The 15,781-nt window shown below is 39.5% G+C and overlaps 1 long non-coding RNA gene across 2 annotated transcripts; it reads left to right on the forward strand.

Moving 5' to 3' along the window:
* The first annotated feature begins 2,201 nt into the window (after positions 1-2,201).
* On the forward strand, positions 2,202-10,096 carry LOC141632835 (uncharacterized). 2 transcript variants are annotated; one of them, XR_012537829.1, is made up of 3 exons: positions 2,202-2,669; positions 6,194-6,330; positions 6,473-10,096. It is a non-coding gene; the product is annotated as an uncharacterized LOC141632835 (long non-coding RNA). The 2 variants fall into 2 exon arrangements; XR_012537828.1 differs by having other exon boundaries at positions 2,202-6,330.
* The last annotated feature ends 5,685 nt before the right edge of the window (positions 10,097-15,781 follow it).

A 15,781-nucleotide genomic window follows, 5' to 3' on the forward strand; every position in this document is an offset into this window, starting at 1 on the left:
TTTAAAATCAACCCTTAGATTAAAGTAGTTTTACATCAACGGCTAGATTTCTTCTTAGGGTTTTATTTTGCTCCATTTGTAAGCTCTATATAAAGAAATATTCTCCATTGTGATATTAAGATTATGATTGAATGAAAGAAAAACTTGAGATGTCTTCTCAAATAAAAATCTTTTCAACTTGTGCTTTGTTGTAGTTGAGAGTCAGGCCTGATAATTCTCTTATGCATTGCTGTAGGGAATTGATCAAAGTCTGTTGGTAAGGATAGCTTGATTCTGTGCAAGGCTATGAATTGAGTTACACCTGATATTTCTTATTGTTCTTTCATTCTTGTGCTAGGCTGTGGAATTTAAGTTTAATAAAACCCAAATTATTAGCTTAATCTCATGTGAGTATTATGTGGAATTAAGTTAGTAATTATATCCCTTTTATTTGTTGCATTTTATTTCAGAAAATTATCTCACAAAAATAGCCTCAATTCCCTTTGTTTGTCTAAGAATTTAGTCCTTATTTTAATGTGTTCCTACTATTATTCTGAACAGCCCTATAGGTTGTTGGTTTCAGCTTTGAATTTCTCAAAACATAAAAAACCCCACCATTACACTGCAATTTGACGCAAGCCGTCTTTGAAATTATGTAGGACACTCTGGAGTTCTGCTGGTCTATAAGGCTTTAAGGTGCGTCTGTGGTGTCCCTGAGATTACGTCCCAAAAACTAACCTCTTGGCCCGAGTTCCATTTGGGTGGGATTTGACCGGCCACCACTCACTAGGGGGTTAGACTTTCTCCTTTGACAGCCTCATCCTACTCATTGTCCAAATGTGAGAGGTGCGCATTATTATGAGTCTGACAAAGCACAGGTGATACCTCTAGAGTCGAGTAGACAATGGGTCGTGCTGGGTATTAGGCTTCTTGGGCCGTGCCAGGCCTACTGACCCCAACCCCCGTCGCGGCCCGCTCAAGGCACGCCAATTTTCGTGCTCGGGTTTTTATAAAAAAAATTTGTTTTATAATTGATATATTTTTAGTACTTTTTGTTTAATAAATGATGAATATTAATGATTTAATTATATATCTTATTAAATATTAATGTACTTGATTACTTGTATTTTGTACGTACTCGATTTAATTAAATAATTAAGAAATAATATTAAAAAAATTAATTAATATAATTCAGAAACGATGAAAAAAGAATTTTAATTAAATGATGAAGAAACGATATTAAGAATATACCTCAATCCTTTATTAAAAAAGGATGAAACGATGTAACTACAATTTTATTTAATTAAAAAACGATGAAACGGTTAAGAAATGATATTAATCTAATGTAACAAAATAATAAATAAGAAAAAAAAATACGAAATACAAGTGTATTTAATATGATGTGCATCTATGGATTTCACTCGGTGCTTGTTTGGTAGGAATCGTTTTCGCTTTCATGATTGAGCTCATTTTGTTGTCAATACTCGGCATCCATTCAATCCTTATAGCACACCAATATTTTAAGTGTATCTGATCTTAGACGAATTCGTTTTTCATCCAATACCCTTTTTGCTCCACTAAAGCAACTTTCAGATGCAACGAAAGACACTTGAATGCTTATGAAGTCTCTTGCTGTTGCCGACATCACCGGAAGCGGCCTCCGTTGATTTCGCCACCATTGCGATAAGTCAAGGTTGTTGACCTCTTCTTTGGCCACACCTCACAAATAATCGTAGCTAATGTACATTTGATACTCGGCCAAGTTGGATGTTGGAGTAGATGGTTGTCGATTCGGTCTTACCCGACTCATCAAACCTTTAAGAGCTGTCAAGCTCGTTCCTCGAATATCACCATGACTACTACCCTGCACTAGAAGTAGGACGGGAAGAAACACGAGTGAAGTTACCAAAAATAGACTCTTAATGGTTATATACAATAAAAAATTTAGATCTAATACTTTCTCTATATTGATCTTCGTTAAAAGGTAAACGTAATAGACTCTTATATATATATATATATATATATATATATATATATATATATTGATAAAATGTAAGTATATATCAAAAAGAAAATGTCACCATACAAATAGGAGACAGAGCCATACAATAAGACGATCATGGGCTCACTCCTATTCAAAAATCAAATGGGCTCGCTAAAAGGGTCAAGAAAGACCACCCGACAACCCACATCAATAACAAGACAACAAAAATAAGATTGTCCAATACAAGAAACCCCATCTTCATTATCTACACAACAACAAAACATCCTGATCCTTCTTCTTCCTCGTCTCCATTTTCCTTCAAACACCGTCACTTTATATTCTGCCTCCCACTAACCTTTGAATCCAATCCTTATCATTACCATTATCCTTCACCTTGTTTCCCCTTAATTTTAATCGAATTTCACCAACGAGGTCAGCTGCTACTTTTTGAGGCCGGAGGAGCGCCATCTCAAATTTGCTTTTGTTCCGTTGTCTCCAGATATGATAGATACATGTATTCACAATAGCATTAATCGGATCCACTCGAATTTTCGATCCCCTCCTATTCAGTCGCCAATCGAGGAGGTCTTGAGTAGGCAAATTAATCCCCATCCATTTTCCGACAAGCAACATCACTTCTCTGCTGTAGCAGTAGTCGAAAAAGAGATGCTCAATTGTTTCATATTCACTGGAACAGATTATGCAGGTATCCTCTATGCTTATCCCCAACTTGTAAAGTTTATCCTTTGTGTTCATGTTTTGCTGATAAATCCATGCAATAAACCCGTGTTTAGGTATAGTCCATTTATTCCAGAGTCCAGACCATTTTGCACCATTTTACTTTCTCACCCTTCTCTCGAATGTAATCATATCCCTTTGCTATTGAGTAATCTTGACCTATATGATGATTCCATTGTTGATTCTGATATGCCTCTTCAAAATAGTCCTTTGTTTGGCACACTTTCCTCCAATACCAACTGGCTGAAGTTGGAGGAGAGTAGGTATGCCAATTTTTATTTTTGATATAGGTATGGTTAACCCATTTAACTCATAAATGATCAAACTTTGAGGCAATCTACCAGACCAACTTACCCATTGTTGCCCTATTCCACAGTATATCATTTTTGAGGCCTAAACCCTCTTCATCCTTAGGTTTGCAAGCTTTATCCCAAGAAACCAGTGGAGTTTTAGTATATTCCACTCCACCATCCCACATGAAATTTCTACAAATAACCTCAACCCTGTGAATGACTCCATTGGGCAGAATCAACATAGTGGCCCCATAATTGTGTAGGGTTTTTAATACATCTTTGATGAGAACTAACCTCCCTGGCACCAATAGCTCTGATTCTATTGACCATCTTTTCTATAAGGGGCTTGCAATCTTGAGTTGACAATCTAGTAGTCTTGATTGGAACCCCAAGATATTTGAAAGGCAAGGAGCCCTCCACCATACCTGAGATTTGCATAATATCCTTTTTCAGACTATCACTAACCCCATTGAAGTATGCATTTGGCTTCCCTTTGCTCATTTTGAGACCTGAGAAAACTGAGAAGGTTGAGAAGGTCCTTAGAATGAGCATCATTAACTGTGCATCACCTTTGCAGAACATCAATAAATCATCTGCAAACATTAAATGTGTCATTTTCATAGGCTTGCACAAAGGGTGATATTTGAAACTCCCACTATCTGTAGTATAATTAAGCAATCTTGTGAGATATTCCATACAGACAGTAAAAAGGAGAGGGGATAATAGATCCCCTTACCTCAATTCCCTCTGCCCCTTAAAAAAACCAAACATATTCCCACTTAGACTGAGAGAGCACATCATTATCAACCCGCTAAATTTTGCTAGGAATTTTAAAGCTTGGAGCATTTAATCCAGGAAATTCCACTCTATAGTATCATAAGCTTTCTCGAGATCCATCTTAAATAAACACCTAAGATAATTCATAAAGTTTGATGAGATCTTGACATATTAGGATAATTTCCATTATGCTTCTTCCTATGATGAAACATCCCTGATTCTGAGAAACCATTTCTGGAAGCACATTGGCCAACCTGTTGCAAAGTAGCTTTGATATACATTTATAAATTACATTGCAACAAGATATAGGCCTATATTGAATAATTTTTTTGGGCCTATCCACCTTGGGAATCAGAGTAAGCATAGTGCAATTGAGTTGCTTAAGAAGTTTACCAGAGTCAAAATAATCCATTATAGCATTGCTTACCTCCTCACCAACAATTCCTGAGTATCTTTAAAGAATTTACTAGAATACCCTTCTGGACCTGGTGCTTTATCATTAGGAATTTGAAACATTATATCTTTAATTTCGTCCTTAGTGACATGGGTCATAAGCATTTGAACATGATTGTCACTACACACCTTTCCTCGTCTAACAATCGTCTTGATGACTTTTTGAATACTACTGCTGGACCCAAGAAGCATATAGTAGTATTTTAAAAAAAGCACCTTGAATCCTTGCTTCCTCAGTACATAGTCTCTCCTCATGGTCCCGAATCTGATGAATAAAATTTTTGCTCCTCCTGGCTTTAATTAGACCATGAAAGTAAGAAGAATTTGCATCTCCTTCAGCAATCTAATGAGCCTTTTTTTGTTTTAAGAATTTCATCTTGGCTTACTGAAGAGACATAGATACCTGACTTGTCTCATACTCTTGTCTTATTAACTCAACATTTCCTAGCTGCAAAGTTATTTGCTGCTGAATGTGAAATAATTGTGAGGTTTCTTGGTCAACCTTATTCTCCACATCGGAAAAGTGATTTCTATTGATCTTTTTTAGTGGTGGTTTTAAGAGTTTTAGGCCTTGTTTGGATAGAAAAAAAGGAGGGAAAAGAAGGGGAGGGAGGAGGAGGGAAGAGAAAGGAAGGGAAGGGGAGGGGAGGGAGAATGGAGGAGATGATTTTCCTTCCAAATCTTGCCTATGTTGGTGGGGAAATAATTTTCCTTGTAGGAGGGAAATGGAGGGATCCATTTTCCCTCCCCTCCAAATCCCTCTACCTTCATTTTGCTAACCAAACAATGGATTTCCCATCCTTCCAATTCCCTCCCCTTACTTTCCCTCCAAATCTCTAAATCCAAACACACCCTTAGTTTCTTAGCCACCCCAAACATCTTGGTGCTTTTTATGATAATAGCCCAAATCTGAATGACAATCTCCTTGAAACCAGGTCCAGTACTCCACATATTATAGTACATGAAAGGTCTGTTTTTGGTGTCATTAGTAGCACTCTGACTCACCAAGCATGGTGTATGATCAAAATGCCCCTCAGGAAGGAAATTGGCATAATAATCTGAAAACTGATCAGTCCATTCCTTGTTAACAAACCATCTATCAAGCCTACTATATATTCTTGTTTCTGGTGGCTGTTTATTATTCCATGTGTAATATGCTCCAGAAAATTGTATATCCATTACACTACATTCCTCAAGACACTTCTGAAAAGGTTCTGATTCAGCATTAGTTATATTTCCACCTAATTTATCATGAGCATGTGTGACACAATTAAAATCACCCCTTATAGCCCATGGCCTCTGAATCTGTCTAGACAACCTGATTAGATTAGTCTACAAAATTTTCTTTCACTCACACCATTAAAAGCATACACAATTGTATGCATGAATTGATTCCGAGTGTCTATATCAGTCACGTGCATATGTATGTACTGAGATATGTATTCCAGGAATTGTATGCCCACCATTTGGGGTTGCCAAAGCACTCACACCCTTCCCCCTTTATGATATGCAGAATTAGTAGACGCACTCCAATTATTGAAGACATTACTCACCACTTTATTAAAACCATTTGGCTTAATTTTGCTTTCAAGCAGACCAAAAAGCCCTACTTTATTAGCAAATAAAAAATTATTTACATGCCTCTGCTTACCTGCCCTATTCATCCCCCTAACATTCCAAAGTCCAAGATTAATCATTGATTAGGATATGGGGGTTCACTACCAGATATGCCAATACCCTTCTTAGGGGGAGCAGGAACCACTCAATACCTCCATATAAGTTGGAGATTGTTGATTAATTTTGCTAACATCAATTTGTCCCTGTCTAGTAGCTCTCAGCTGCCTAACAGGGGACATAGTACCCACTTTAGATATGACTGGTCTTGTCTCAGGTGTCCTTTCTATATTATGTACTGTATAATTGTGCTTTGGGGAGCTACTTTCTGTTGTGTATTCAATGTGTACTGCAGAGACCCCGGGCTCAGTAGTCACTGGATCACTCTTCTGGATAGGCCTCCATACCTGTTTTTGCACCTTTGATTTGCCAGCAGACTTCCCCTTTCTGCAAGTATCTTTTTCATGATCCAACTGCTTATATTTGGTACAGGTTAGTGGCTTCTATTCATACTCTATTTTAATCTCAACCATTTTCTTCTTTTCATCCAAAAATTAAATACAGTCAGGAAAGGATTTCTCTAATTTTAATTCAATCATTACTCGAGCAGAACCTAACCTGGTTTTTTGTTCAGTCGCAGAATCACTTTTGATAGATGATCCCACCAAATTTTCTAACTTCATCAGGATTTTTCCCCGGAATTTCAAGGGTAATCTATGAAGTCTTATCCACGCAGGTACACTCTTAACTTCCTCCTTGTCTATTTCAATATCAGGCTGCCAAGGTCTGATAATCAATGGCTTATGATCCGGCAGATCTGTTACAACTTACTTATAATCATCAACTAACTGTATAGTTTTCTCTAATTTCCACCTAGGGCCTAAAATCATACAAAAAACGTAAACAATGGGAATATCGGACTAATACTTGAGCCACTTTTCCTCCATTTGTGGAAGAAACCCGCTAAAGATAACATTTCTACGAATATCGTTAAAAAGTTGCGCAATAAGAATAACACTACCAATAAAATGAGGAGCGGTAGGTTTATATACATATAAAAAAGAGAGAGTTGCATTGTTAAAAGCACCTCATAAATTAACATACAATGAAATGTTTTGTCAATGCTCTTCTAATAACAAATTATCGCGAAAGGATCGGTTCCAAAAAAGAGTAAGAGGTAGTTTATAGGGTATTATATCACTCAACATAATGTACATAGAATTCCACCTAGTATTATTTTCCTCGGGAAATTTTATGTAATCATATCCGCTTGCCGTACAAAAATCACGCCATTGTTGATATCTCCACCTTGTCACATTAAAATGCATAACAATATTTTTAAACTTTGCATGATAATTTTTAATACCATTAAGACCATTTTTAACACATAAATTTAAATTATAACATGCACATCTAACATGCAATAAATCGCCATCTAAAAGAACATCAATTAAACTAGTTTTTAACATGTTAGCAACAACAGTCATGATGTGACACCCCCACATATCAAGGTGCCTTACCAGGACCACCCCAGCATGAGAGACCGTCACCATCTCAGTTGCCCGAGGTTAGTATATCAAAGTTACCAATCCAAAACACAATTACTAAAGTATAAATGATTAAAGTTTACATGAACCAAATCCAAAACCAAAGTACTGCTACGAAAGTTCAACAACTAAAACTGAATGCTAAATCTCTTAACAGTGGAAGCTAGACTCGAGTAATAATCCCCACAACGGCCCCATAGCTAGTGAACATCATCACCTGTCACAATCTGCTCACCATCCCCGAATGGATCACCACAGATTTTACAAAACAACGGGGCCAGTTACTGTATAATGAAAATAAAACAAGTACAAAAGGCAAACTGTTGATCATCATCCACCTCCAACTCCCGATCTCACATAAAAACTGACTACACACTAAAGTGTGTAGCCCTGCCAGATTACCCATCGCAATAGATAATCTTCACCGCCAATGAGGACCGCAGCCAATCCCCACCTAAGCCCCGCTCATCAACGAGCGATAACCGTGTTCATTAATGTGCACATCCCCTTCTGTGGCGGGTTCCACAGAGGGCAAAACTAGGGCTTGAAGCCACTCCCGCAAGTGACTCCACTCAGCCGAGGACGCACCTCGCGAGCAATCAGCAGATAAAAAATCGTATAACAATTAAACAGTAAACCGAGTAGGGAAACCCTACCTTTTCGCAATCCGCTACGCTGCAATCAATCACACAAATGCATAACGAATACCACATCGTCACCTACAACAATGATAATCAACAATCAACACACATATGATGACCAAACCCTAAACCCCCAAATTAACCCAAATTAGGGTTTACCATAACTCAAACTAATCCAAACTAGAAGAACTATAGACTTACAATAAAAATAGATGCAATGCTAGATGAATCCGGAATCACAAGGGCTTGATTCTTGCTTGGAAAATGATTAAGAGAGTTGAGAGAGAGTCGTAGTAAACTTTTAGGGATTGTAAAATGATTTAGAAACTGACGAAATATAATAAATACCCCTAACTCTTTTAATCGAATCTCCGAAAATTACCCGTAACCGACCGGGTACTCGGTCGAGTACAGGGAGTACTCGATCGAGTACGCCCAACTCGGCCGAGTATCTTCATACTCGATCGAGTACTGACTCACCAGAACCCAAAATCATAACACCCAACACCTTACTCGACCGAGTAAGGCCCACTCGGTCGAGTAACCCCTATACCTAAACATGTGGTATTACAGTTTTCTCTCCTTAAAAACAAACTTCGTCCCCGAAGTTCACACCCATACCTACATAGCATGCACACATACCACTTTACCAACCAACACCACTCAACACTCATCCTCCAACCTTGACACTACTCACCCAACAAGGCCTGTCTCAACACACATACCACTAAACCTAGCATCAACCGTAGAATAGCCTCTCTAATTTCATAATACCATCGAATGCCAACAACACAACAGCCACTAACTCACTAGCAATTCTAATACCAACACAATCTGTCAAGCGAGCGAGAACGACTACCAAGAACCAAAACGGAATGTTACATTCTACCACCCTTAAAACGAACTTTGTCCTCGAAGTTTACTCGCACTCTTAAACATCATACTACTACAAGCACTGCCATTACTTTTAATAAAATCGACCATCACATAAATCCATCCTTATTCTACACCAACACTCAAACTTTTAATTGCAACTTGTATGACCATCAAACTCTCTTGTCACATCCTACTCCTCTTAAGATAAATGTTACGTCCTCGTAACTCACTAATACTAGGTTCTTTGCTATACCTCCCATAATCCACATTACCACCGCATGTCAACGATAACCCACTATAACCTCAACACTTACAACCATTCCTATATCAAGGGCTCTCTTTCTCTAACAGTTCTCGTGCCTCCAATATTCTGCACTCCATCTAACCTATATCATAAAATCCTCAGTATAACCACTACTTCATCTCTTCAACATTACCGCTAAATGACATACTTCTTTATACATGCATTTATTTCCACAATCATAACTCACGATCTACGACTGCTATACACACTGATGCGTGTATTTTATATAAGGTTTTTACCTCATTTTTACACGCATTTCTGTACTATTTATGTAGCATCTAGCTACAAATACCCCCGAATATTCTACTTTGGTTCGTTTTATGTAATTTGCAGGAATAGACCAAAGAGGAGCTAAATCAAGCCTATTTTGTCCCAATTGCATGCATTTAAGGAGAATAAAGAGCCGGAGATTGGAAATCTAACACCTGGAAGACGCGTGAGCTAGTTTCGGGAAGTATTTTGATGTCTTACGTGCCAAGATAGCTCGATCGAGTAGATTTTCTACTCGATCGAATGCTTTATATATTGGAATTGCTCGACCGAGCAGTTCAAGCTTACACAAAGGAAGACATTGCAGGGAGTGCTCGATCGAGTGGTTTATTTCCACTCGATCAAGAGGTTTGATGGCTAGTTACTCGATCGAGTGGTTTATTTCCACTCGATCGAGTGGTTTATCTTTCTATAGACTTTTTCCGCCTAATTTTCATATGGGCTTTTGTAATTAGTCCATAGATTAGGTTTAGAGTGGATTTTTCGAAGAAGGCAGAAAAAAGAACGTAATGGATCTCTTCCCTCTCTCACTGACTTTTACTCTATACTTTGCTACTGTTCTTGGATTTTGTTCTTGCTTTACACTTTTGCTACTCAGATTTGGATTACGATTGGTATTATTATTCTTCTTTCATCCTTTAATCATAATTATTGCATTTGTTTTGCTATTCTCCTCTTATTATTTCATCTCTACTTTAATTCAATCTTTATTAGGTTTATTATCATGTTTAGTTTCAATTATCTATATGTTGTTATTGTTAGTTCAATGATGATGCGTAGCTAATTCCCCTCTGCTAAGACTATAGGGGATCCATAATTATGAAGGGAAAGTAATCGATTTATTGGGTTAATGCTTTGGTATAATCTTTGTTGTTAACTCACGCAATTAATTGTATCTGTTTAATTGAGTCGACGCAATTAGGCATTTATATCTTAGTGACCCTTGACCTGGACCGAAAGGTTAGAAAAGGCGAGACTAGTAGCGAACAATAGGGCATTATAGTTAGGGCGAAAGCTAAGCTATTTGTGCTTTAGGGCGAATTGAGACCGAAAGGAGATATTCACTGCTCCTCATACAGTATCTGCATTGACCTGAGACCTAGATTACTTGACTGAATGATTATAGTGAACCGTCTGTCTTAGCTGTCTTTCTTTACTTGGTTAATCTTTATTCTCTTATTCTCTCTTCCCTATCCTCTCATTAGTGTATAATATCATAATTAAAAACCCCCCAAATTGGTTACCTTGACGGACTTAGACGAGGCTGACATTTTCCCATCTCCCTGTGGATTCGATCCGACTTCCCTATCTATATTAGTTAGAGCCAGTTGGTTATTTTTGATAGGTATACGACTGCCCTGTCAAATTTTGGCGCCGTTGCCGGAGAGGTGGCGCAATTTTGTTGCTTTATTTAAGTTTGTTTCTCGTCTCAAGGAATTTATTCCTTGAGACTGGTCTCATTTTCTGCAAAGTTTTTGATTAGTTTTGCAGGTTACTTGTTGCTTTGTAAAGTCTATCTGCCAGAATGCCTAAGTTAGCCATCCATTCAGAGCCTATTGTGGATTCGCTTCCAAAAGGTTTCCTCTTACCCATTACTGATCAGGTAAACTTTGGAATCCACCCATCTTACATAGAGCTGGTAGAGAGAAATCTCTTTAGGGGGGTACCTGAAGAACATCCATGGAAGCATATAGAGCTGTTTACAGAGTATTGCTCTACCATTCCCCTTTCTGTTGGGGTGACACAAGACAAAGTAAAGGGAGCCCTCTTTTCCTTTTCTTTAGCTGATGATGCCCGGGAGTGGTTGAGAGATCTTGATAGGGAGGCAGCCGGTGTAACCGACTGGAGTTCCCTTGCTTTAGCCTTTTACAGACTATATTTTCCACCGCAGCGCACCAATGCCTTGAGAGCTCAGATTAGTTCTTTTGAGTGTTGTCTCATCAAGATTTGAATAGGGCTTGGACTAGGTTCAAGAAGATTGTCCGCTCCGTGCCTCATCACGGTTCAAACGATGGTTCCTTTGTACTCGGTTTTACAACGGACTATATCGAAGCGAGAGAGCTATTCTTGATAGCGTAGCTAAAGGGAGATTCACGAAGAATGTTGAAGATGACCAAGGGTGGCGTCTCATTGAGGAGATGGCTATTCATGTCTCTGAATATGGAAATCCCCGAGGTAGTGAGCAAGTTATTGAGTCGGCAGCAGCTGTAGTGGAAGGTCCTAGCAAAAGTCTAGGTAATGTGGAGATTACGAAGTTTCGAAGAGAGTGCTCGGGTTTGTTCGATTACTGAGTATGTTGAACTATGTGGTAGATGTGGTATGGAAGGGCATGACCCTATTGGATGCCTGGCAAGTACAGAGCGCGTCCTTGCTTATCAGAAATACAAGGAAGAAGTTCCTTTTTCTCAACTGTACGAAGAAATAAGGAATGCTCCTACTCTTTCTACGCCGCCGCACAACCTAAGTTTCTCCTCCCGCAAATCAAGAAATGTCCGAATCAAATCCTTTATGTTTAGCATCACATAACAGTTTCAGGAGAAGTGCAATAAGAAAGAAACTGTCATAGCGGAATTGAGAGAACAAGTCGCGCATTTAACACTCGCAAAAGACCAAGCCAAGCCTCTACCAACATGTGATTCAGCCAATGCAATGAATCTCCAAGTTGGCCTTACTCATGAAGAGCCAAAAGTACCAGAAGACGGGGTTTTGATAGTCAAGATACCCCTTAGGACGATATAGATGAGTTTCGGACGAAATTGTTGTCTTTGCGTTTGTTCCAGACACTCGATCGAGTGAAAAATCTACTCGATCGAGTGATTTAATTCATCCTATCACTCGATCGAGTGATAATTATAGTCGATCGAGAAGTGCACAAATTGAAGATGGTCGATCGAGTGATATTCTTACTCGATCGAGTAAGTTTGCTGAAGAAATCACTCGATCGAGTGATAAAAATGCTCGATCGAGTAAAGCAGAAAAAGGGAATGGTCGATCGAGTGAGGAAAGTGGTCGATCAAGTACTTCTAAACATGAAATCACTCGATCGAGTGATAAAATTACTCGATCGAGTACCAGAAGCGGCGGAGATCCTATTTTACTATCTAATTCCGCTACCGTGTCATCTTCCCCTACTCTGGAGACGTCACGCGTTGATAAAGGTAAAGAGAAAGTCTCGGGTCCACTCATTGCTACCGAGTGCCCTTCCCGGTGTCGTCGAAGGATGCAAAGATCGAGCGACGATGACGGTAAGTTTGTGGACGTTGTGAAGAACCTCCAGTAATCGTCCCTTTTACCGAACTTGTTACTCAGGTACCTACCTACGCTAAGTTTATAAAAGATATTGTGAGTCGTAAGAGAGATTTAAGTGAATTTGAGACAGTTTCATTTATGGAAGAGTCTAGTAATTTGCTTTTAAACAAGGCTCCACCCAAAATGAAAGACTCGGGCGACTTTTCTATTACCCGTATTATAGGCAATGTGGTTATTGATAAGGCTCTTTGTGACTTAGGAGCCGATGTCGTGTGTCATGCCCATATCTCTGTCTGCAAGAAACCGAACACGAGTCATCTTAAAGTGACTAACATTACCCTACGTATGGTGATAGATCTGTTAGGAAGCCCTTAGGTGTCTTAGAGGACGTGCACGTGAAAATAGGCAAGCTCTTTATCCCATAGATTTCATTGTTTTAGATATAGGCGAGGACACCCTACCCCAATTATCTTAGGAAGACCATTCCTTTGTACGGTGGGTCATCATTGATGTCAAACAAGGGAGTTTGACTCTTGCAGATAGGGGATGACGCGATCACTTTCGATCTGCTAGTACTTTGGCTCGGCCAATGATATAGGATACTTGTTATTCGGTTGATATTATCGACGAGTCTATTTATGACTTCTGGTCGGGTTCTTTTATGAAGGACCCACTAGAAGCTCTTATGCTTTTGATGAGTGTGCGAGATAGCCCGATGACGATGACGTTGTGTTGGATTTGCTTGTTGATGATTTAGATGAGCCTGAACTCACCAAAGTTGAGGGAGAGCAAGTGGAACAGATGATTAGCACTCTTTGCTCCATTGAGGTAAAGGTACCAGAGCGTAAGCCTCCCCCCTCTCATCTAAAATATGTTTTCTTAGACGATACTGAGCAATTTCCAGTCATTGTTAGTGCTAAGCTTGATAATGATCAGCTGACTTCTTTGTTAGCTGTACTTAAGAAAAACAGGAAAGCACTAGGTTATTCATTGGAAGATATCAAGGGGATTAGTCCCGATATTTGTATGCACAGGATAGAGTTGGAGAAAGATCACAAACCTTACGAGACGGGGTCGTGATCGAACCGGAAGATGCGAGGATGTTGTGATGGCCGAGGTAATGAAGTCGCTCGACGCAGTATTATTTATTCATTGGTCACTCCAAATGGGTGAGTCCAACGGGTGGTCCCGAAGAAAGGAGGGACAATTGTACTTAAGAATGATAAGAATGAGTTAATACCTTCTCGAGTAGTGACTGGTTGGCGGATGTGTATAGATTACAGACAGCTTAATGCCGCCACCAAGAAAGATCACTTTCCCCTTCCTTTTATTGATCAAATGGTAGAAAGGTTAGCTTCTCATAAGTTTTTCTGCTATTTTGACGGGTACTCTGGGTTCTTTCAGATCCCTATACACCCAGACGATCAAGCTAAGACTACATTTACTTGTCCTCAGGGCGTTTTTGCTTATCGCAGGATGCCTTTTGGTTTGTGTAATGCCCCTGCCACCTTTCAAAGGTGTATGATGGGGATATTTTCAGAGTATATTGAGTCTATTATGGAAGTTTTCATGGACGATTTCAGTGTTTATAGAAGTGATTTTTCTAACTCGCTCCTCTGTCTAACCTTGAGAAAGTGTTGCGTCACTGTATTGAGGTTAATCTTGTCTTTGCCGAATCGAGAGAAGTGCCACTTTATGGTCAACGAGGGAGTTCTCTTAGGGCACCTAGTTTCTGATAGGGGAATAGAGGTTGATAAAGCAAAGGAGGAAGTGATTCAGCAATTACCACCTCCTGTCAATGTTAAGGGGGTGAGGAGTTTCCTTGGCCACGCCGGTTTTAATCGCCAGTTTATCAAGGACTTCTCAAAAATTGCTAAACCACTTACACGGTTGCTACTTAAGGATGCCCCTTTTGTGTTTACTGATGAGTGTCTTTCTGCTTTTCATAGGTTAAAGCAGGCCTTAGTCTCTGCGCCGATCATACAGCCTCCCGACTAGGACTTGCCGTTTTAGATAATGTGTGATGCCAGTGAATATGCACTAGGAGCGGTGCTAGGCCAAAGGAAAGACAAAGCTCTGAATGCTATCTACTATGCGAGCCGAACTCTGGATGAGGCTCAAGTGAAGTACACTACCATTGAGAAAGAGTCATAGTTTGTAGTTTATGCCTTAGAAGTTTTGTTCTTATTTAGTTGGGTCGAAGTTTCGTTTTCTTTTGACCATGCAGCTTTGAGGCATCTCCTTGCTAAGAAGGAGGCTAAACCATGGCTATTGATATGGATACTCCTTCTTCAGGAGTTTGATTTGCAGATTAAGGATAATAAAGGAGCTAAGAACGGTGTAGCTGATCACTTGTCGTGTCTGATGCGACAAGAAGAGGAAGATTCTCTACCTATTGATGACTCTTTCCCTAACGATACTTTAATTGCTGTTATATCGTCTATTGTTAACCAAGAGCTCTGGTATGCAGATATAGCTAACTTCGTTGTCAGTGGCAAGTCAAGTCGCCCGACCTTTCTCATCGCCAGAGGAAGCGTTTTATGTATAACGCTAAAAGCGGTATTTATGGGATGATCCTTATTTGTTTAAGGAATGTGCGACGGTCTCTACGACGGTGTATTCTCAATGGGAGGCCAAAGTAGTCCTGGAAGGCTGTCACTCTTCTTCCTATGGTGGTCACCACGGTCCATCGCGCACCGTGGCTAAGGTACTTCAGTCTGGTTTTTACTGGCCTTCTTTGTTTGCTGATGCTAAGTCTTTTGTTTCAGCTTGTGATGCTTGCCAACGATCAGGGAATATTTCAAAGAGACATGAGATGCCACAAAACGGCATCTTAGAGGTTGAGGTTTTCGATGTCTGGGGCATTGATTTTCAAGGACCGTTCCTGTCTAGTAAAGGTAATAGGTACATTTTAGTGGCTGTAGATTATGTGTCGAAATGGGTTGAGGCAATTGCCTCACCCCATTGTGATGCCAAGACCGTGATAAAAATGTTCAAAAAGGTCATATTCCCCCGATTTGGTGTCCCTAGGGTCGTCATTAGTGATGGGGGAATGC

This window comes from Silene latifolia, chromosome Y (genome assembly GCF_048544455.1).
Source record: "Silene latifolia isolate original U9 population chromosome Y, ASM4854445v1, whole genome shotgun sequence".
Classification (NCBI taxonomy): Eukaryota; Viridiplantae; Streptophyta; class Magnoliopsida; order Caryophyllales; family Caryophyllaceae; genus Silene; species Silene latifolia.